The 25,199-nt window shown below is 36.9% G+C and overlaps 1 protein-coding gene and 1 non-coding gene across 3 annotated transcripts in view; both read right to left on the bottom strand.

The window, feature by feature from the left end:
- Positions 1 to 25,199, bottom strand: part of LOC138714401 (uncharacterized) — a 513,148-nt gene that overhangs the window by 240,448 nt on the left and 247,501 nt on the right. The window lies entirely within an intron of this gene.
- TRNAY-AUA (transfer RNA tyrosine (anticodon AUA)) lies at positions 14,915 to 14,986 on the bottom strand. The gene has a single exon. It is a non-coding gene; the product is annotated as a tRNA-Tyr (tRNA).

Below are 25,199 nucleotides of genomic sequence, written 5' to 3' on the forward strand. Positions count from 1 at the left end.
TCATGAATTAAGTATAAATTTGAAAGTGAAAGCCAAACTTTGTTATATTAATGTACTAATGATTATCTTTTTAGGTCGTGTATTTACTCTCAAAGGGTTAGACATTCTTGTATATCTTTGAATTGATTATTCCTCAAACATCTCATTAATCTTTAACAGGATCCATTCTTTCATTAAGGTGCATTCTTGTACATAATTCATGTGAATTGCAACCTTGACCACAATTTTGTATTATAATTTTATTATTGTTTATTGCTTATAAAATATGTATTTTGATGCCAACTATAACCCTAATATACTTCAGGGTGAAATAGGGTTTATTAAATTGGATAATAAAAAAAAAGTCAGAAGAGAAACTAAATATGATTTCCATTAAAAAAGAAACATTCAATATTCTGAGTCACACAACTATATCTAAGCTTTGTTCAATATACACTGGTCAAAAAAAGTTAAGCATAATTAGGCATATAACTGTTTTTATTAATTAAAATAAAATAGATAAATTATAATTGGGTTTCTTGGTTCCACAGAATAAACTTAAAAGTAGAAATACACTATTTGTTAACAATGGACTCAATATGAAATGAAAAAGTTGCATTGTTTGGAAACAACGGAAAAGATAAGGGAAGTTGAAATTCGTACATTATCAAAGAAAAGGAGATGGTGCTTTCAGTACCCTGTTTAATAACGTGTTGGTCCTCCACGAACCCTGAGGCACTCTAGTATGCGACGGGGCATACTCAGTACCAATGCATCTAAGCTCTCCTGAGGCAAATTGTCCCATTCTTCCAAGGCAGCATTCCTGAGTTCTTGAATCGTTAATGGGTGATGTGGACGATTGGAAATGGCTCTCCTGAGAAAGCTCCATGCATGCTCTATGCAGTTCATATCCGGTGAGCATGCTGGCCAATCCATTCTTCGGATCCCATGTTCTACAAGATACCGCTGCACACTATGAGCACGATGAGGCCGAGCATTATCGTCCTGTAGAGTGAACCCTTCTCCTACAGTCTCTGCAAAACCACTTACTATGGGTTGGAGGATGTTGTTCTCATACACGGCAGCAGTCATGTTTCCCTCTATTGAAACCAGTGGTGTGCGGCGGCCAAACATGACACCTGCCCAAAACAAGATTGAACCACCAAACTGTTGGTGACGTTCCACGGTCATTGAGGGATGATTTCGTTCCCTTGTTCGTCTCCATATGCGAATAGAGTTGTTGTCAGGGTGTAGGCCCATTCTCACTTCGTCTGAGAATAAAGTTCTGGTCCATTGGCCTCGTGTCCAATTCTCCTGTGCTCTAGCCCATCTTGCACGAGCACCCCTGTGATGTGGACGGAGTGCTGGAGTCTTGAGTGGTCTTCGAGCATACAACCCTATGTCATGAAGTCTATTGCTCACAGTTTGGCTACTTACAACAACACCAGTGGCTTCGCGCAGATCATGGCGCAGAGTTGTAGCTGAGGCTATAGGGTTCCTACGTGCAGATAACCTTACATATCGGTCCTGACCTGGTGTTGTTTTGCGTGGACGGTCCTCGCGAGGTCGATCTGCTATTGACTGGGTTTCCTGGAACTTTCTCCACAGTCTGGAGACAATACTCTGATTCACATGAAGGATGTTAGCAACATCAACTTGTCTCATGTTTTGTTCCATCAAAGTGATGATTTTGATGCGGTCTGCCATTGTAAGGGTGTTCCGAGCCATTGTACTGCACTATGAAGCACTATGAAGCAAAATGACACTGACTGAACTTTGCTCGAATTACAGGCTTTTCTTTACTAGCCGTGATTTGTACGTTACCTAGTGATGCAGACTAAAACAAATGAAAGAGTTTGAATTGGTAAACATAACACGTGCCACATAAAACCAAAAGAAACATAAATATCAGGTATTATTGGGTAAACTGGAAATATGCTTAACTTTTTTTGACCAGTCTATTTAAACATAGGAGAATGTCTCACTCGGCTGGATATTTCCCATGGCACGTACATTAAAGATTAACAAGTTAACTGATTTTTAGTTATTGTCGTCTTACACTTCCAATTAATTAAGGAGCACATCATAAATTTTCTTCCAAACGAGACAATATTTGCCAATATGTTTTCATCATTACAAACTCAAAACAATAATAATATACCCTGCGGCCTACATCAGACTTCATTAACTTAAATGGGTTCAACGTAATAACTTCTAACACGATTAAACAGGGACTTACTTAAGCTGCATTTTCAGTTATCGACGGAGCTTACGCGGAGAAGAAAGCACTTCCCCAGACAAGACACTAGCCATGAAGAAAATCAAGGAAGACATCCCTTTGTTTTCAGTATTTAAACCATTGATTTTTATATGTAATATTTTTGGTATAATACCATTCTCAGTGCCCAATAAACGAAAACATAGAAAACAACGTGGATGTGTTGGATTTCTTGGAACATGTTGGACATTAACGTGTACACTTTTGTATGCAGTATTCTGGTACACACAAATTCGTGAGAGCATGAATGTACCATTCCAAATGAAGGCAATTTTCATAGATTTACTTCATATATCAGCAATGAATGCAACAGGGTTGACAACTTTGATATTATTTGCGTCTACCAAGAAACTCCACATGAATAAAATACTACACGAATTGTCTGAACTCGATAAAGTGTTATTCAAAGACAAAGAAATTTCTTCAATTTACAGCAATCAGAGATACCTTGTGTTACATCTCTTCGTTCACATTATTATTTCTCAAATTCCATATATTCTAGCTTCTTTGACAGCTCATAATGTAATGTGGTGTCTAGCACAAGATATATCTAGCTTCTCAAATATAATTATGATTGTGTTGTTTATAAATTTAGCGCTACTTGTGCGGCAAAAATATAAACAAATGAATTCCATCATAGCTTCTCTTGATACAAAAATCTTCAGGAAAGAATCTTCACGCCGAAATCGCAGCGGAATTTGTTTCTTGAATACCCATAATGCAATCGACACAATATTGCTTTCAACCAAGAAGAACAGCATATTGCATGCTATCAGAGATCTCAGGGTGATCCACTGCAAACTGCATGATGTAGTCAATCTAATCAACTCAGCCTTCGGATTTCCTCTTCTCTTTGTGTCCTTCTGGATATTTATTTCTTTCATAGACATGTTTTTCTATATATTATCTGGAGTAGCCAGTGACAACGAATTCCGTAACACTGACATTGCTGCTTGTACGATCTACAGTTTAGTGATGTTGACCTTACTTATCGAGATGTGTGCTTGTTGTCACTCAACCGTTGAGAAGTCAAACGAATTGGTGACTCAAATTCAAAAGCTGTTACTGCGAGCTGATCTGCAGTCTGAGGTTGTTACTGAAATGGAGCGGTTCCTCATGCAGGTGACTTTAACAAGAACTGAGTTCACAGCGTGTGGTTTGTTTACAATCAACTTGCCGTTTCTGTATATGACGTTAGGTGTGATTTGTTCATATTTTGTTGTGCTTCTTCAGACGAGTTAAATGTGGCTAATAGTGATACATTTTAATGTTAATCTCCCAAGTAAGATGTTAAGTAAGAACAGCACGAAACAAAAGAAAATATTTGTAATTTCAGGAATGCAAATATTCCCAAATCACAATGTGTATAATATCAACAAATACAGTTTTGTGTAGGTCATATAGAGGAAAGTTAAGATAGATCACATTTATTCACTTGCAACTTTCTTTGCAGCGTGTTGGAAGTCATCTTACAGAGCATATATGGGCACAATTTTCGGTTACGGGAGGCACTCGATTTGAAATAGTTTGTTTACTAGGAGAGGAGACTGCAGAGTAGGATGGGAAATATAAACTGCTGTGACCTGCGTCACCTTATCGTAATCGCCAAGGCGGTCAGTGGCGAATTATTAGGAGACTCTCGAAAACTTTTATTCAATTCGGTAAATTAATTCGGCAGCTTTAATCATAAACCTCTTTACTATTTCTCCATCATTGAATTGATTTAAATTACAGGCTAGAAATTGCGTAACTAGCCAATAATATTCCATCACCTTGTCTACGTTTATTTTCTTGAATAATCTGGCGTTTATCAAGATTACTTAATAGATTTGCAAGTTCTCGACATAAAATGATTTCAGAAAATCATATTTCGTTTTCTACGCACATTTGATATTTTTTAATATAAATTTCTTTTGGAAATAATACGTACAAACAACATTTAATTCCTCGTATCTTTTAATGCAGCGTGTTTAAGGTATAATGTCGTATTTAGTATACCATGCAAATGTTAAGATCATAAATTTTCTTCGGAATAGTACGAAAAATAACATTTAATTTGTGTTACCTTCTAATTCAGCACGTATTTATGACATAAGGAGTAATGTCGTTGTATATTAAATTTATTAATGCCTAATAGAAATGTTATGGTTTATTTAACGACGCTCGCAACTGCAGAGGTTATATCAGCGTCGCCGGATGTGCCGGAATTTTGTCCCGCAGGAGTTCTTTTACATGCCAGTAAATCTACTGACATGAGCCTGTGGCATTTAAGCACACTTAAATGCCATCGACCTGGCCCGGGATCGAACCCGCAACCTTGGACATAGAAGGCCAGCGCTATACCAACTTGCCAACCAGGGCGACTGCCTAATAGATTTTCGAGCATAACATACGTCGTATATTCTCCCCTTCTAAACAGTAAAAATACTCTTCCTCCCATTTCTCATGAAATAATCGTTTTCTGACGCGTACACACTGCTTTGATAATGCTATTATGCCACCACTGATATTGCTTATGAAACTGATATAGAACCTGCCCACGCCTAGGAGCTACGTGAGGGAGGAACGAGGACTGTGAAGATGATGTCATTCAGAGCGATAAGCTCTGTGAAGGTCAGTGAGGCACTAATTCTCAAGTGAGGCACGATGCCCATGTTTGATATAAAGTGTTAAAAAGCAATCAATAATTTAATGGTTGGCAGTATTAATCGAAACAAGAAAAAGATGTATAATAAACATGGAACCTAAAATTAATATCTCTCGTGATATGGGTACGTGTTCATTAGCATCGCAGCATAAGCTTAGTGTGATTTCCATTTACAAAAAGAAAGATTCAATATTCTGAGTGTGGAAGCATTTATCAAAATAAGACAAAAAGGTTTAATAAATATGGCTTCTAAAATTAATATCTGTCGTGATATGAGTACTTGTTCATCAATGTCATAGGGGTTTACTGAATATGACTTCCATTCATGTTAACTATCCTTTTATCCTATGTCTTACGGAATCACACCTTGTTAGTATTTTGTTTAATGCATTTCCGATATGTCACTGTGTACACAATAAGGAAAAAGGTGCTTCAGGGAAAATCATTGAAATAGATGATATTAACAGTGGTGCTATCTCTCAGTAATGTTCAGAACGAAGGAGGTAGAGAGAGGAAAAAAAAAATCGCCTTCTAACGACGCCGCAGTCCAACGTCATGTTATTATGTTGGCGACATTGTGTATGTAGTTAAATTTGGTCGTAACCGTAACGGCACGGTTCAAAGCTACCGTAGCAAATTCTCCAGTTTAGCCAATATTAGTTATCCATAATGAAACTTTTAAAACCCTAGCATGACGTAAGATTAGTTTTGTTGCTAGGTTACTAATTAGATATAAATAAAAGGTTTATCTCTGATCAGTAAATTACTTCACACATGAAGTAATGAGTTATTTCCGACAGTATAAGTTATGTCTTGACGCTTAATGTATACACAGAAACGATATTTGTTACTTTATTATGTCTTCATGATAAGGAATATGAAACACACCATTTTAATTAATAAATTCTGTAGCCATACATTACACTAATTAATCAATATTGCTGTAACATAATAGCTTCGGGCTAAATTAAACGGTGCCTTATTGAAGATAGAGTTATTAGATATCGACTAGCTCCACAGGAAGGAAACATTTCACCAGACACAATCCATCATGAAGGAACTTCAGGAAAACAACCCCTTGTATTCAGTACTCGAGCCGTTGATTTTTATATGTAAATGTATTGGCTTAATACCATTCTCAATATCTAATAAAAGAAGGCATAGAAAACAACTTGGATGTGTTGGACTTCTAGGAACTTGTTGGACATTACTATGTGCAATTCTGTATGCAATCATCTCCTATTTACAAATTCGTGACAGTTTGTACGATCAACTCGAGATGAAGGCACTCTTCATAGAGTTACTTCAGATATCAACAATGTGTGCAACAGGGTTGACAACTTTGATATTATTTGCATCTATCAAGAAAAGCCATCTGTTTAAAATTCTGCACGAATTGAGTGAATTGGATCAAATGTTGTTCAAAGAAAAGAACAGAGCTTCAGTATACAGCAAGGAGAAGAGGCATTTAGTGATACATCTTTTATTTCACATTGTCATATCACAATTGCCATTTGCAATACTTTCTGCTTCACTTTTCAGTGTAAAGAAATTTGTGCCACAAGGAGTCACTACTTTCTCAAATATAATGATAATTGTGTTGTTCATAAATTTGGTGTTATTCGTCCGTCAAAGATGCATAGAACTGAATTCCGTCATAGCTTCCTTTCATACAAGATCCTTGGTAAAAGATTCATGTCGAAATCACAGTAGAATCGCTTTGATCAGTATTGAAGATGCAGTCGACACAAAATTGCTTTCAGCCCAGAAGCAAAACACATTGCTTGAAGTCAGAGAGTTGAGAATGATTCATAGCAAACTGCATGATATAGTCAATCTAATAAACTCAGCCTTCGGATTTCCTCTTTTGTTTGTGTTTTTCTGGATATTCATGACGTTTATAAATATGTTTTTCTACATTATATTCCTTCAAGTAACTCATGCTAATGAAGGCCATGGCATTGGAATAGCTGCTTCTTCGATCGGCAGTTTAGTGATGTTAGTTTTATTTACTGAGATATGTGCTTCTTGTCATTCAACCACTGAGAAGTGCAACGAATTGTCGAATCAAATTCGAAAGCTGTTACTGCGACCTGATCTACAGTCTGAGGTTGTTATTGAAATGGAGAGATTCTTCATACATGTGACTTTAACAAAAACTGAATTCACAGCGTGTGGTTTGTTCTCAATCAACTTGCAGTTTCTGTACATGACTATAGGTGTGATTTGTTCATATTTTGTTGTGCTTCTTCAGACGAGTTAAATGTGTTGTATTGTATTTATTAACATTCCATGGTATTCATACATTGCTTTACAGCTAGAATATGGAACAAGTCAAAAAACTTAATCTATACTAATAATAAATCTGTAGCCAAAATTATTCTGGTAATTTTTGATTTTCCAAAAATAATTGATGTTAACATGTATAATTAATCATCCTGAAACCGAAAATAGCTTTTTTGAAATTTTTGTTTGTATGTCAGTCTGTCTGTCTGGATGTTTGTTACCTTTTCACGCGATAATGGCTGAACCGATTTATATGAAAATTGGAATATAAATTAAGTTCGTTGTAACTTAGATTTTAGGCTATATGGCATTCAAAATACTTTATTTAAAAGGGGGTTATAAGGGGGTCTGAATTAAATAAATCGAAATATCTCCCTTATTATTAATTTTCATGAAAAATGTTACATAACAAGAGTTTCTTTAAAAATAATGTCCGATGAGTTTTATTCTATACAACATTTTGATAGGACTGATATTTAATGAGATATACTCGTATGAGTTTTAAAATTACAATAACAACGCCATCTAAGGCGCTGTACTGAAATAAAAACAAATGACTTCGTCTATAAGGGGCCTTGGACAACAACAATCGAAAGCTATTAAACATAGCCTACAGAGAATGTTTCTGTGTTTGTATGAAATAATATCGGAATCTAATTAATTGTTTAATTATTATTTCACCATTGGAAAGTGTAGTTTCTCCAGATGGACATAATTCTACAATGTTATTACAGTAACTTCCGAAACATATGGCAAGTAATATAAAATATACATATTAAAACTAAATGATATGTCAATCTTCATTAAAGTATGGTTGCATGTCATAACAATTAAGAAACATGTTAAAGGAATTGACATTGCACCAAATGATTTTATCAAAATACAAATTAATGATGTGAGGGAATAAAATTTATAAAACACTCTAATTTTTAAGGGTGGGAAGTGCAAATAACCCCTTAAATAGTAGATCAATGCAGGAACTACCTTTTCGAAAACTATTTTGACATTCTAAGAGGATATTTTCTGCGTAAGTTTGTAATTTTTAATTTAATTTTTTACGGTATACGTAACAGCAAGAAAGAAACCTGATAAAAATAAAGGAAATGTAAACAATAAATTGAAGAGTGTGATCCCAAAACGCGTGAAGTCCATTTTTATGAAATGACTAGACTAGTTTTTTTTCTATCCACCAGTCAACGGACTAAGCGACTTTTCAAGTGACATGCACAATAACACGAACGTTTAGACAAGGATTGGTATATTTTTGGATGAAAAGAAGCTTGAAATACAGAGTGGTTCCGAGGGGTGTTACAAACTTTCAGGGATGATGGCGAAAGACACATGTATCAATTTGAGATAAGGAACCCTGGTCCGGAAATGACCGAGTCGAAAGTTACAAGCAAAAATAGTTGTGTGGAAATGAAATCATTTTATTCCTCTGTACACCTTATTTATGTGTATTTATCTGTACATCTTACACATACTGTATTCATCTGACGTTGTTTACGTTGTCTGCTTACAGTATTCCATTCAGTCCTCTGTCTGAGGGATGGGGACAGGAAACTACACTAAAGCAATGCAGATAGCGTAATGTATAACGGACATGGTCGGTCCTGATATGCACGTCTGTAGACAGCAGTGTATGTGTACAAGTTGCAGTGTCCAGTCGATCGGTCCTAGTGAAATGGAGGAGTACACGAGAGCGGAATATGCAGACCTGATTTTCGAATACAGATGAGCCAATGGGAACAGTAGACAAGCTCACAGATTGCATCGGGACAAGTACCCACGTATGAGACAACCGGGCCATACCATCTTTCCACGACTGTTCCAAAAGTTAAGGGAAGGAGGAAACGTGGTGCCAAATTACAATTCCATATCCACACAACTATTTTTGCTTATAACTTTCGACTCAGTCATTTCCGGACCAGGGTTCCGTATCTCAAATTGATACATGTGCCCTTCGCCATCATCCCTGAAAGTTTGTATCACAACCTCGGAAACACCCTGTATAATGATAGAGATCTAAAAAAAACATATGTATGTATAAAACATAAGAAAGGCAAAATGGACTGAGAAGATTTTGGGATCACACACTTTAATTAGAGAGAATAAGAGAAAGAAAGTATAAATACAAAATTGGGAAGTTTTCCCTCAGGAATATCCTAAATGTTCTATTTCCAGGAACGCCTTTGTCCGCCCCAATAGCGATCACATTAGCACGGCCCCCTGGTGGATCGGTTACGGCTGAACTTACACATATCCGGTCACGCACGGAAGTGACGTTTGGACGCTACGTGCTGGTGACCTTAGTGCCCGAGGTTATGAACACGGATTTCTATTATTAACACGACTAAACTGTCCACGAGCCTGCGAAGGACAAGGACTGGCTGCGACCCGTAAAATTTGATGCAAACATCCGCATCCTCCCTCACACATGTGTCACCGGCGGGAGGAAACAGTTGCCTGCCATCCAGCAACGCATATTGTCGTCTTTCCAAAGCCTGCTGTCTGCGTTGCTGTTGGCAACGGCCTTCGGGTTTATTGTACAGATGTTACGCTGGCTAAACGAGTAATATTAATGTTGTAGATGAAATGAAAATTTGCCCAATTTGTTTCTCTTAAGGTGAGAGGATGGTATTTTTTGGTGAAAAATGAGTAAATTAAAAAAAAAAACTTATTTAAAATACTCTGTGATATGTGTGGAATGCATAGCATCACATTTTGCGGGTATTTATGCCCTTATCGGATGTTGAGTCGCCATTTTTAAACTTCCTGCGTTATGGATTTTCAAAACACTCGCCCACTTTTATTGTTGTTTCCCGTAAATTAAATTTTCAATTTTTTTTTTAAATACTCTTTGATATGTGTGGAATGTATTGCATAACATTTTCTAGGTATTTGTGCTCTTATCGGATGTTGAGACGTCATTTTTAAACTTCCTGCGCTATTGATTTTTAAATCACACGCCCGCTTTTATCGGTTTCCAGCAACTTCATTTTTTTGCTACATTGCCAGATAAAAATGGATATAATTTGTGGACTATTAAAGATACATGCAGGAAATTCAGAACACACATTCTTTAGACTATTAGGAAACTTTTCTCTGTAACAGAATTTTGTTAATTGATTTCATTTTAAAACTACGTCCGTTTATTTGCAAGAAAGGAAATCAGACAATTGTTATTAAATTTTAATTGTTTATTTTACAAACGTAGGGACTAATATCAAAATTCTGTTTCAGACACTTTGTAGAACATGCTTTTGCAAATACATTGCAAAAATTTTTTGAATCTATATTTAAAAACGGTTTAGATATATCGGTTTTAGTACAATCCTGAATTGTTCTTTTTTCAAATTTGGCTCCCCAAATAATTTTTTTTCCAAAATATTTTTATTTGGTTGAGTTGCCACAGCTATGAGCTCTCTACATACAAAAAATTAATATTTTACACCAAATAGGAAAAAAGTTTTAAAAAATACCATCCTCTAACCTTAAACCTCGCTTCCCTCCAATCTGAATGTAGAACGTAACAGCTTACAGCAGTAAAATGTTTGGAAATATTCAACAATTTTTCCTCCATTACTATATCTTGTACAATAATGAAAATTGATATGTGTAAAACACTGTCCTCCTGCTATATGAAAAAAAAAAAAAATATATATATATATATATTTACGATTAAAAAATATATATATATATTTTTTTTTTTCAAAATTCAAAATGGTGACAGTTCACTGTACAGTAATGAAGTGTTTCCCTCATAACTCATAAACGTGTTAACTTTTCCACGTTCTTTCTCTTTTATTTTATTGCTGATACTCATATTTACAATATCGTGCTCTTTCAACTACATTCCTAAATAAATAAATAAATATATATATATATATCTTTTTTTTTTTACTTTTTGTGTTAGAAGAAAATACTGATATTTGACTATTTTTTAAAGAATTTATTTTTCATCAGACACTCTATCAAAGGTAGAGAAGTGATCTTGCATGTTATTGTAGATATGACATGCATAAATACACACAAAACATTTCATCACAGAATGTTGGATAGTTTTTGAGTTATGAGAGAAACGCTTCATCACTGGACAGTGAACTGCCACCATTTTGAATTTTGAAAAAATATATCAATATTTTTTTTTTAAATAGTAAAAATATTTTTTTCATATAGCAGAAGGACAGTGTTTTACACATACTAATTTTCATTACTGTACAAAATACAGTAATGGGGGAAAAAAATGTTGAATATTTCCAAAATTTTACTGCTGTAAGCTGTGCCTAAACTCTTAACTGAACTGAACGTGAACTGAACATTTTTTAGGTTGAAGGTCATTTACTTCTTATAAGAGTGCTTTCCTCTAGACTAGAACATCACTGAACTAAGGCCCAATTGTATAAAACTCCCTGACTAAAGATCAATTTTGATCGAAGATCGAAAAGTAAACCGAATTCAGACACTTCTTCTATTGTATAAAACTTTTCTGCGATCAAATTACCTTGGTTCAAATGCAATCTGAGTTCACGTGAAAAGGATTTGGCAACATCGCATAAACAGGTGAAATACGTGATGCGCGGACCATGTTATACAGGTTTCTTCAGTGTTGCCAATCTAGCGATTTTAACTCTTTTTCAACAACAATTTCTTTTAACTTTTATATTGCTTAAATAGGGCTTTATTGACCTTTTTAGCACCCCATAGTGACTAAATTTAATCATTCTTTGTTGATAATGAGAAATCTAGCGACTTTACAACTACTTTTTGGCGACTTTCCGTATTACACTCTGTTGGAGACACTGGTTTTTTTTTTCAATGTAAATAATGGCGGACAATAAGAAGAAGGTTGACTGTTCTCCGAGTTGTTATCATGTTATGGTGTTTGATACTGCTAAACATAATAAAGCTTTATAAAACGACAATTTTCGTTTAGTAATACAGTTAATTGAACATTTATGAATGTACCTATCATATCCATTAATAATTAATGGTTGTTTAGGTCAGTTTCTATCTGATGCTTTTCCAATTCACTGCGGGCTAAAGCAGGGAGATGCACTATCACCTTTACTTTTTAACTTCGCTCTAGAATATGCCATTAGGAAAGTTCAGGATAGCAGGCAGGGTTTGGAATTGAACGGGTTACATCAGCTTCTTGTCTATGCGGATGACGTGAATATGTTAGGAGAAAATACACAAACGATTAGGGAAAACACGGGAATTTTACTTGAAGCAAGTAGAGCGATCGGTTTGGAAGTAAATCCCGAAAAGACAAAGTATATGATTATGTCTCGTGACCAGAATATTGTACGAAATGGAAATATAAAAATTGGAGATTTATCCTTCGAAGAGGTGGAAAAATTCAAATATCTTGGAGCAACAGTAACAAATATAAATGACACTCGGGAGGAAATTAAACGCAGAATAAATATGGGAAATGCGTGTTATTATTCGGTTGAGAAACTCTTATCATCCAGTCTGCTGTCGAAAAATCTGAAAGTTAGAATTTATAAAACAGTTATATTACCGGTTGTTCTGTATGGTTGTGAAACTTGGACTCTCACTCTGAGAGAGGAACATAGGTTCAGGGTGTTTGAGAATAAGGTGCTAAGGAAAATATTTGGGGCTAAGCGGGATGAAGTTACAGGAGAATGGAGAAAGTTACACAACACAGAACTGCACGCATTGTATTCTTCACCTGACATAATTAGGAACATTAAATCCAGACGTTTGAGATGGGCAGGGCATGTAGCACGTATGGGCGAATCCAGAAATGCATATAGAGTGTTAGTTGGGAGACCGGAGGGAAAAAGACCTTTAGGGAAGCCGGACGTAGATGGGAGGATAATATTAAAATAGATTTGAGGGAGGTGGGGTATGATGATAGAGACTGGATTAATCTTGCACAGGATAGGAACCGATGGCGGGCTTATGTGAGGGCGGCAATGAACCTTCGGGTTCCTTAAAAGCCATTTGTAAGTAAGTAAGTAAGTAAGGTTGTTATAAACATAATATAATTATAGATTATGTTATTTGATACTGCTGAACACGATAGAGCCTTATAAAATATAAGAATGTTTGTGTATTAAGACAAGAAATTGAAAGAAATATATATAAATGTACGTAACATATCTATTAATATTAATAATAATGGATATTTTATTTGCACAATCTGTCACTCGTATATTTCAAACAGAAAAGAAATAACTGAACTTGGATCGTCTAACTTAATCGGAGAAATTTCTTCAGTCAAAGTTGACTTTAGTTTGAGACAAATTAATCTCAGATTAGACTTTATACAACAAAAAATTCCAAGTTCAGCTGAAACAAGGATCAATTTAACCTCTGATCTAAGATTAAATGGTTTATACAATCGGGCCTAAGTGAATCTGTACGTAACTGACACTTGAACTATAGTTTTTCAGTTTTTCACTAGAACTTTAAGTTTTCCACCAGATTCTAGGCGGGAAAAATTACAGTGGCACTTGTTTATTAAACATTATTATTATTATTATTATTATTATTATTATTATTATTATTATTATTATTATTATTATTATAGTATTAAACCTTGTTATTCATTCACAAGTACGCCGTCTACCCCACTCCACGCCCGGACATCGAAGCCAAGTACACTGAGTTACAACACCATGATCTAAACTGAGAGCTACCGTGGTGGCAAGCCTTGATTCAGCTAATTTCTATGACGATATCCAAACCGGAAGTCTAAACGAGTCAACATAACAGTTGTTGGATGTTCAGTAAATTGGAAACTCAGAGCTGGAGAATCATTCCGGCAGTTCACGCGCAATTTGTTTTGGGAACGTGCACCGAGTGAAGGATTTGTGTTCTTGCGTGACCATCAATAACAGCTTCGAGATCGGTAGTGTCCTCGCCCACTATAACTGTCACTGAAGCGTTTTGAGGGTACACCCGCTAGTTTACGGGTTCGGGGCCCGAGTCACGTCTTTTCGTAACGTGAGAGCGAGTCAGATGACCAGGAGGAGAGTCCATCAAATCCCAAGAAATGAGGAAAGTAGTGCTCAACTTTCCACCAGTCGTAGTACGTAACGACTTAAGATCGCTTGCAATTTCAGTTGTCTTCGTCAAGTAGGTACCTACAAGGACCACTTCCTTTACTTTCACTACCACAGTTTGTTGTTATTTTCCTTTCCATGTTTCTCACACTGCCTGTTTTCATTTTTAACAAATGTCACACTTTCCTTATCGTGTAACTTCATAAAATCCTATATATTTTGATGTACCGAAGTACATATGATATTTCCATGCAGATATTCTGCGTCATCATATGATGAAAGAGTAATGGAACGGAGAAAAATTCTCTCCGGCGCCGGGATTTGAACCCGGGTTTTCAGCTCTACGTGCTGATGCTTTATCCACTAAGCCACGCCGGATACAACCCCGACGCCGGTTAGAGTCGTCTCAGATTAAGCTCCATCTCTTGGGTTCCCTCTAGTGGCCGCCCTCTGCACTACGTCATAGATGTCTATGAACGCAGGACCGAAGTCCATACATGTGTTGAGGTGCACTCGAATGAGTGACTGGTTGGCCAGGATCCGACGGTATAGGCGCCGTCTTAAATCACAAAGTGATTTATTACGCATATCATATATATTTTGATGTACCGAAGTACATATGATATTTCCATGCAGATATTCTGCGTCATCATATGATGAAAGGGTGATGGAACGGAGAAAAATTCTCTCCGGCGCCGGGATTTGAACCCGGGTTTTCAGCTCTATGTGCTGATGCTTTATCCACTAAGCCACGCCGGATACAACCCCGACGCCGGTTAGAATCGTCTCAGATTAAGCTCCATCTCTTGGGTTCCCTCTAGTGGCCGCCCTCTGTACTACGTCTATGAACGCAGGACCGGAGTCCATACATGTGTTGAGGTGCACTCGAATGAGTGACTGGTTGGCCGGGATCCGACGGTATAGGCGCCGTCTTAAATCACAAAGTGATTTATTACGCATATCATATATATTTTGATGTACCGAACTACATATGATATTTCCATGCAGATATTCTGCGTCATCATATGATGAAAGAGTGATGGAGGGAACCCAAGAGATGGAGCTTAATCTGAGACGATTCTAACCGGCGTCGGGGTTGTATCCGGCGTGGCTTAGTGGATAAAGCATCAGCACGTAGAGCTGAAAACCCGGGTTCAAATCCCGGCGCCGGAGAGAATTTTTCTCCGTTCCATCACTCTTTCATCATAAAATCCGCTTGCATCCCATTTCTCACTACAACCCAAAACGCCTTTCCAAGGATTCTTATAGTTCATGTGCTTTCCCACAAGGTTCTACATTTTCGCTTTTCCCTTTATTCTCTCAGAAATTTCCCTCTCCTTCTGCATACAGATTCTCGCCCCTCCTCTGCTCCATGATTCCAGGCATTCCTCTCCTTTAAGGTTCTCGTCCTTTCTTTCCACTTAGATTCACGCCTTTCCTTCCCTTATAGATTATGAATTTCCTGTTTTCAAAAATTCTCGTTCCAAATCCTTTCTCTCAGACTCTTAGTCTTCCTCCCCTTTGAAATGCTCACTCTTCCATTCCTGTCATATTTTCACTCTTCCTCTCCTATCATATTTTCAATCATCCATCCCTGTCAGATTTTCACTCTTCCTCTCCCATCACATTCTCACTCTTCCTCTCCTGTCATATTCTCACTCTTCTCCTGTCAGGTTCTCACTTTTTCTCGCCTACCATATTTTCACTCTTCCATCCCTGTCAGATTCCATTCTTCCTCTCCCATCGCATATTCACTCTTCCTCTCCCATCACATTTTCACTCTTCCTCTCCTGTCACATTCTCACTCTTCCTTTCCACTCTTCCTCTCCTGTCAGGCTCACTCTTCCTTTCCACTCTTCCTCTCCTGTCAGGCTCACTCTTCCTCTCCTGTCATATTCTCACTCTTCCTTTCCACTCTTCCTCTCCTGTCAGACTCACTCTTCCTCTCCTGTCATATTCTCACTCTTCTCCTGTCAGATTCCATTCTTCCTCTCCCATCACATTTTCACTCTTCCTCTCCTGTCATATTCTCACTCTTCTCCTGTCAGGTTCTCACTTTTTCTCGCCTACCATATTTTCACTCTTCCATCCCTGTCATATTCCCACTCTTCCTCTCCCATCACATTCTCACTCTTCCTCTCCTGTCATATTCTCACTCTTTTCCTGTCAGATTCCACTCTTCCTCTCCCATCACATTTTCACTCTTCCTCTCCTGTCATATTCTCACTCTTCTCCTGTCAGGTTCTCACTTTTTCTCGCCTACCATATTTTCACTCTTCCATCCCTGTCAGATTCTCTGTCTTCCTCTCCTGTCACATTCTCACTCTTCCTCTCCTGTCATATTCTTACTCTTGTCATATTGTCACTCTTTCTCTCCTACCATATTTTCACTCTTCCATCCCTGTCAGATTCCCATTCTTCCCCTCCTCCCAGATTCTCACTCATTCTCTCCTGTCACATTCTAACAATTTCTCTCCTGTCACATTCTAACAATTTCTCTCCTGTCATATTCTCACTCTTCTATTTCTGTCATATTCTCACTATTTCTGTCCTTTCTCATTTTCCTTCTCCTGCCAAATTATCACTCTTCCTCCCGTGTCACATTCTCAATCTTCCTCTTCTGTCAAATTCTCACTCTTCCTCTCCTTTGAGAATGTCACTCTTCCTTTTTTCTCAGATTCCCACTCTTTCTTTCCTGAGATTCTCACTCCACATTCTTCCTCTTCTTAATCCTCCAATATTCAGCCTTTCTTCCTCTCCACGTGTATCATTCTACCCTCTCTCACCTTCATATTCTTCTCGCTCCTAATTCACAGTCCATGTGCTTTTGTTTCCCCTCTTACACAAAATCCCTTGCACTCCTCTCTACGCAGGGTATCCAAGCCAAGTTCTTTTAGTCTGTAGCCATAGACGGAAGCAAAGTGGGCGTCTTAACAACACTTGACAGTGATGGTAATTTTCAATAGAGGGGATCTCTATGCCTGGCAACACGGAGTGATGCCAAATGGCACGAAAGGAACAAAATCAATACCTTCAAATGCCAATTTTTTTGCTTCATTTCCCCTTAATTTCACTTCCCCCTACTCAACGCTTTAACGAGTTCCAGGGTTCAGCGAAATGCATTTTTAAGCCTTTGCAGTGGGCGTGGCGATGCTAATGGAATAAACATATTGCAGCTGTAATACCTGCTGCAGAGCTTTGCTTTGCACCTGAAACAAAAGCAGCGACCCTGGAAAAGTAAAACATTATAAACCGATGGAACCAGATTCAGTATGCGGAACATGGCGAGAAGTCTGGTCAAGTTTACTGGAAACATTGAACAGTTACATTATTTTATAACGAATGTATGATAAGTTTTTCTTCTGAAGTTACTTACTTACTTACTTACTAGCTTACTTACTGGCGTTTAAGGAACCCGGAGGTTCATTGCCGCCCTCACATAAGCCCGCCATCAGTCCCTATCCTGAGCAAGATTAATCCAGTCTCTATCATCATATCCCACCTCCCATCTACGTCTCGGCATTTTTCCCTCCGGCCTCCCAACTAACACTCTATATGCATTTCTGGATTCGCCTATAATACGTGCTACATGCCCTGCCCATCTCAAACGTCTGGATTTAATGTTCCTAATTACGTCAGGTGAAAAATACAATGAGTGCAGTTCTGTGTTGTGTAACTTTCTCCATTCTCCTGTAACTTCATCCCTCTTAGCCCCAAATATTTTCCTAAGCACATTATTCTCAAACACCCTAAACCTATGTTCCTCTCTCAAAGTGAGAGTCCAAGTTTCACAGCCACACAGAACAACCGGTAATATAACTGTTTTATAAATTCTAACTTTCAGATTTTTTGACAACAGACTGGATGACAAAAGCTTCTCAACCGAATAATAACAGGCTTTTCCCATATTTATTTATTTATCTATAAAGAACTTTAAATGTAACTTATATTTAAGCCGAGAAATTAAAAAAGTACACAATCTTATAAAAAAGCAAAATTTTGTCAATAGCTTAGGTATTTAATCCTTCAAATTCATTTAAACACACACACACAGATATATATATATATGTGTATATATATATAAGGAAACCGAATTGTTTTTTCTAAAAATTTCCACATACCCTGGATTTTTGGTGTTCTCCAATTCGCTGTACCTTATTGCCATTGTGAAATGTAGGTCTACACTGAGTAGTTAACGTGTGGATTTTATGTAATTCACGATTCAAATTATGTCCCCTACTGTACATGATTCGTATATACATATATATATGTATATACATATATATATGTATATACATATATATGTATATACATATATATATATATATATATATATATATATATATATATATATATATATATATAATTCGTCCAATATTTAATACGTAGACTCTCACTTTGAGAGAGAAACAGGGATTAAGGTTGTTTGAGAATAAGATTCTTAGGAAAATATTTGGGGCTAAGAGGGATGAAGTTACAGGAGAATGGAGAAAGTTACACAACACAGAACTGCACGCATTGTATTCTTCACCTGATATAATTAGGAACATTAAATCCAGACGTTTGAAATGGGCAGGGCATGTAGTACGTATGGGAGAATCCAGAAATGCCTATAGATTGTTAGTTGGGAGACCGGAGAGAAAAATACCTTTGGGGAGGCCGAGACGTAGATGGGAGGAGAATATTAAACTGGATTTGAGGGAGGTGGAATATGATGGTAGAGACTGGACTCATCTTCCACAGGATAGGGACCGATGGCGGGCTTATGTGAGGGTGGCAATGAACCTCCGGGTTCCTTAAAAGCCATAAGTAAGTAAGTAAGTAATACTTAAGTATAAATCGCCATACACAGGTAGACAGACATGTTCAATATAATACATAAGTAAACCAAAAAATGAATTAAAAAAAAAAAAGGAAAATAAAAACTTTTCTACGACCTAATCAGAGGAATTTCTGGTAGATTAATTTCCCTGCGTGTCAGACAATACGTTTAATACGAGATTTTCCGCCATGTCACTCACGGTTATTTACTGACCGACTAGAAACAAATGCTGGTGGCAATCCCAACAGCAGTCGGGGTAATGGCATAACCTTGTTCAGCGGATCTTCTCTCAGGTAGAGAGCGGAGAGAGCAGTGGGAGAGAGAAGTTCGGAGCAGTTAAGCCGGGTAATCCATGAGATCAAGCTGAAGTCAGTGGCTCGGAAATGCTTAATTGAGAAAAGTCCCCGGGGGAAGCAACCTTGGGTTCAACAACAGTTTCCCATCGCAAGACTGGGAACTTCCTTTCTGTTAACCCAAGTTTGTACAAATACTAACCAAGGGAGCTCTGTATATTTGTTTCCAATTTAGGACAGACGAACTTAAAGTGGGGGGGAGGTTGTACAGGGACATCATTTTATTTTTACTAACATTTTTAATATTAACTTGCCTATACCTCTGGATCAACGCATTTTGCTATCCCCTTCCTCGACTGGAGTTCGATGATACTGGCATAATATACAAAAAAATCACTTTACTAGGTATGGGAGGGAAGAAAAGTAGTTCATCCATTTACGTAAACTACGAAATATTGCGATTTTGAGTTTGATCATTTTCATTAGGTTTTTGTTTAGTCAAAATACAGTACAGTATTAACAATGAGTGTTTTTACTCACGAACTGAGCTGTCCATGTGGACGTATTCATTATGCAGTGTTTATACTGTCTACAGCACACTGGCGTACAATATAGAGAATGAAGTTAAATTGAAAAATAATCATAATATGGATTAAAGACATTTTTTTAAATGGTGGCCGTTCATTTCGATACAGGCTTCAGTTCTAATGTGCATATTATCGCACTGTAGACTATTGTACCTAATTTCAATTACCAGTTTCGTCCTTCGTACTAGTAACTGATGTTGAAATAATTCTGTACCTACTCTATAAAAGAGTACCTTACGTACTGTAAATTCAATCTTCACTTCTGCCCGATCCGAAAAGATAAAATTACTCAGACATACTATCTACTGTCCGTCCAAGTGGTTATGTCGTAGGGTCGTAGAAAGGGAGGAAATCAAGTGACTGTTAATTACTTAACGAGGCCCTTTTATTTAAGTTATTTAAACAGTTGTATAATATTACGTAGACGTCCAGTTCCTAACAGAAATTAATGTTCTCAGAAAAGAGCTAAGACAGCCCAGCCACTAGCTGACGAATAAAAGCTGGTGGGGGAAACCGGGATACGACGTAGGCAAATGGACGGCAGTACCTGTGCGAAAATGATTCAATATTGAAAGCTCTTTCGTCACTGGAAAACGCGAACATATTTTTGGAACGTACTGTTTACCATGACCGTAAGGTTACTATGACTGTATATGCTGTCTTGGATCTGTGTGGAGGACGGTTGAACTTCATTAGTAGAAGGGGTGGGAGTGAAGTACATTCAAAAACTCAGGTACAATAAAAATTGAAGTAAAAATAAAATGATGTCCCTGTAGATTCTATAAACTGATCATAATAATAATAATAATAATAATAATAATAATAATAATAATAATAATAATAATAATCATAATAATGTCTGCTGTCAAAAGATCTGAAAGTTAGAATTTATAAAACAGTTATATTACCGGTTGTTCTGTATGCTTGTGAAACTTGGACTCTCACTTTGAGAGAGGAACAGACATTAAGGGTGTTTGAGAATAAAGTTCTCAGGAAAATATTTGGGGCTAAGAGGGATGAAGTTACAGGAGAATGGAGAAAGTTACACAACACAGAACTGCACGCATTGTATTCTTCACCTGACATAATTAGGAACATTAAATCCAGACGTTTGAGATGGGCAGGGCATGTAGCACGTATGGGCAAATCCAGAAATGCATATAGAGTGTTAGTTGGGAGGCCAGAGAGAAAAAGATCTTTGGGGAGGCCGAGACGTAGATGGGAAGATAATATTAAAATGGATTTGAGCGAGGTGGGATATTATGGTAGGATTTGTTCATTTGTCAATATGGAACAATACATTTTGTAACCTGCCTACACATTTTTAACAGCAGCACTGATAATATTACAGGCTATACTGTATTTAAAATGCATTCCTGGTATTGTTGTATGGGGTAACTTTCAATAACAGATAAATGTCATGCAAGCTGTAACGTAACATTGCGTGAAGGCAATCAGACTTTCAATGCCCACCTTAATTTCAAGGATAAGTATGAATTACCATGGGAACCCCAATAACTCCGGCTTCGTTTAACAATTGAAGAACGCAACTTAATGCATTATGTGTCGATGGTAAGACAATAATAACTTATTTACTTACTTACTGGATTTTAAGGAACCCGGAGGTTCATTGCCGCCCTCACATACCCAACCAATTCATTTTCCTCTTCGTGATCAGTTTCGGCATCATTCTTTCTTCACCCACTCTTTCCAATAATAATAATAATAATAATAATAATAATAATAATAATAATAATAATAATAATAATAATAATAATAGTAATAGTAATAATAATAGTAATAGTAATAATAATAGTAATAATAATAAAAATAATAATAATAATAGTAATAATAATAGTAGTAATAATAATAATAATAATAATAATAATAATAATAATAATAATAGTAATAAAGGTAAAGGTATTCCCGTAACATGCCATGAAGGCACTTGGGAGGGGGGCATGGAGGTAGAGCCCCATGCTTTCCATGACCTCTGCACTAGAATGAGGTGGTGTGGTCGGCACCACGCTCTGACCGCCTTTTACCCCCGGGAAAGACCCGGTACTCAATTTTATAGGAGGCTGAGTGAACCTCGGGGCTGTTCTGAAAGTTTGGCAACGAGAAAAAAATCCTGTCATCACCTGGGATCGAACACCGGACCTTCCAGTCCGTAGCCAGCTGTTCTACCAACTGAGCTACCCGGCCGCAATAATAATAATAATAATAACAATAATAATAATCATAATTCATTCATAGTGTTCTGCACAAGGGCAGGTCTTTCACTGCAATCTCAGCATTCTCCAATCTTTCCTATTTTCTGCCTTCCTCTTAGTCTCCGCATCTGATACCTTCTTCTGCCCCGAACTCTTCTCCTGTTCACCATTCCTTCCAGTGCATCCTTCAGTAGGCAGTTTCTTCTCAACCAGTGACCCAACCAATTCCTTTTCCTCTTCCTGATCAGTTTCAGCATCATTCTTTCTTCACCCACTCTTTCCAATAATAATAGTAATAATAATAATAATAATAATAATAATAATAATAATAATAATAATAATAATAATAATAATAACGGTTTTATTTAACCTGGCATAGTTAAGGCCATAGGGCTTTCTTTAACACTGAGCCAAGAGTAAAACTACGATACAAAGAACATTATACAAATACGACAAATGTAAAAGGTAAAGGTAAAGGTATCCCCGTAACATGCCATGAAGGCACTTGGGGGGCATGGAAGTAGAGCCCCATGCTTTCCATGACCTCAGCACTAGACTGAGTTGGTGTGGTCGGCACCACGCTCTGACCGCCTTTTACCCCCGGGAAAGACCCGGTACTCAATTTTATAGGAGGCTGAGTGAACCTCGGGGCCGTTCTGGAAGTTTGGCAACGAGAAAAAATCCTGTCACCACCTGGGATCGAACCCCGGACCTTCCAGTCCGTAGCCAGCTGCTCTACCCAAATGTAGCACACAAAAATTGAAAGAGATGATCAAATCGTAATACAATGCAAAAAAATATATAAGTCAATAGAAATCAGACACATCGTTTGCTTGGGATGACAAGTTTCTAACCACCAAAATTTAAAAATAATAATAAAATAAACATGTGTAAATAGGCATTTGATTATAATGATGTTCTACGCTATATGTAAAAACGTAGCTGCAATTTGTTGATTATTATGCAAAATATAAGAATGTCAAGGTTGTATACAGATAACAAAGACAGAAGCCTTAAAACTTTCAGGCAGTTCTTCTCGAAACAAGCAATTGGTCAGTAGGACCTTGTCATTCTAATACAACGGCATATATAACCTAGAGAAAGAAAGAAATGTAAATACTGAGTCAAAATAAGCGAGACATTTACAATTTATGGAAATGTGAGAAAATAATAATAATAATAATAATAATAATAATAATAATAATAATAATAATAATAATAAGAAGAAGAAGAAGGAGAATAATAATAATAATAATAATAATAATAATAATAATAATAATAATAATAATAATATGGTGAAGTATAGAGCATATGATAATCGCACTTATGTGAACACTGGCCTATACAGGATGTTTAATAAAAGTCTAATATTTTGAGGGGTGATAGTGTTCATCAAAACAAAAAAGATGTCTATTAGTTTGTCATAAAAAACTATTTTATGATAAAAGGAATGAGAACATAAAACCAATATTGTTTTAAAACACCAAATCTTTTTTTTTTTAATTATATTTCTCAATAAATCTACGTCAGTTTGCTTAAAAACCGTGCATTTGTTCCTGCAAAAATTTCATTATATTTTCAGTGATTCCTGAGATAATGGATCATTTAATAAGCAAATTTAACATTGGCGGTATAGTTCTTCACTTAACATTTTTCTTATAAAATTTTCCTGTGAAACACATGGAAGATAGTATTTACAAATAATTGATTTTTCATGTTAAATTCATGTGTAGCTATAGTAAACTGTGTTATATATTGTAAGTATATTATTCTTAGACCTCAACTCTATCCATTTACTAATATCACTTATTTTCTTCTTGTTGCATACAACTCTCTGGTTCATAAGGTGTATACATAGTTAAACTGCGGTCACCCATCCAGTCTTGACCACACAATACATTGCTGAACTATTCTGCGAGCAGGATCGTCGCGAAAATTCCATAAGTTAATAAAAAAGCGACTTTCATATAACTCCACCCCTTTCTCGCCGCCATAACTTGTTTCACACAATAACGCCCGTACCGAATAGGAAGATAAGAATGGGGAGAAACGAACTTACACGGACGTTCTGATTATAAGCCGTTGTTGCCCAGGACAAAGTCAAATCCCGCCCTGTAGAACTTCTACCAATGTGGCAGATGTTCCCTCCCCAATAATTCGCTACTGGACATATATGATACACAGATGACCACCTCTTACGCCCCTTAGTGAGGCAATGTCTAAATTGGACCAATAAGTGACGAAAACGCCCATTCCTATCAGGCGATTTCTCGTATATGTAGGAACACCCCTCAACCCCAAATTGTCCTGGATAAAAACAGCGAAGCAAACCTGTAGGGAAAAAAATCTCAGCCAATAGATCAATAAGCTACCAGTATCCAAGTGGCATAACCGGTCGGACAACATCACAAAACCACTTTTCCACCTATACAAAGCATGGTTGATCCCCTGGCATACACCCTACATGTCACCACAAAACTGTCCCACGAGCCAATCAAAATCCATAATCACTCAGACTTTTGTATCATTGGAAAGGAGAATCATAAAACAAAGAAAATAAATCGATATATGAAAGAACAGATAGGCTAAGCTATATCTCTCATCCCCTAACCCAATACAAGCCAGCTATAGTTTACACATCGGTCCGGACCAGGCGGGGCTTATATAAGACGACTGGCGTAGCTATGGCAACTGGTCGAAGCGAAGTGGATAAGCATTATAAGAAATAGACACATTAGTTATCCCCGGGAAGGGAGCCTCTCGCCTGCACAAACGCGTTGCTGTTGTCGGTTGAGGAGCTTCACGCAGCTACGATTCCGATATACAGGATGATTCACGAAAATTTACCGCCATTTACGGAGCTTATTTCCGAAGACATTCTGAGCAAAAATGCCATATAAACATTTGTCGTAATCTCAATATTTTCAAAGATACACTAATTTGAAGTTGTTAGTAAAATACCTTTTTTCTTTAGTTTTAAGAGTTAAAGAATGTTACAAGTAGAAAATGAACTATTCAAAAGTATACTTTCTTTAACTGGCTAGTGTTCTGAAGCTA

This window comes from Periplaneta americana, chromosome 2, assembly GCF_040183065.1.
Source record: "Periplaneta americana isolate PAMFEO1 chromosome 2, P.americana_PAMFEO1_priV1, whole genome shotgun sequence".
NCBI lineage: Eukaryota > Metazoa > Arthropoda > Insecta > Blattodea > Blattidae > Periplaneta > Periplaneta americana.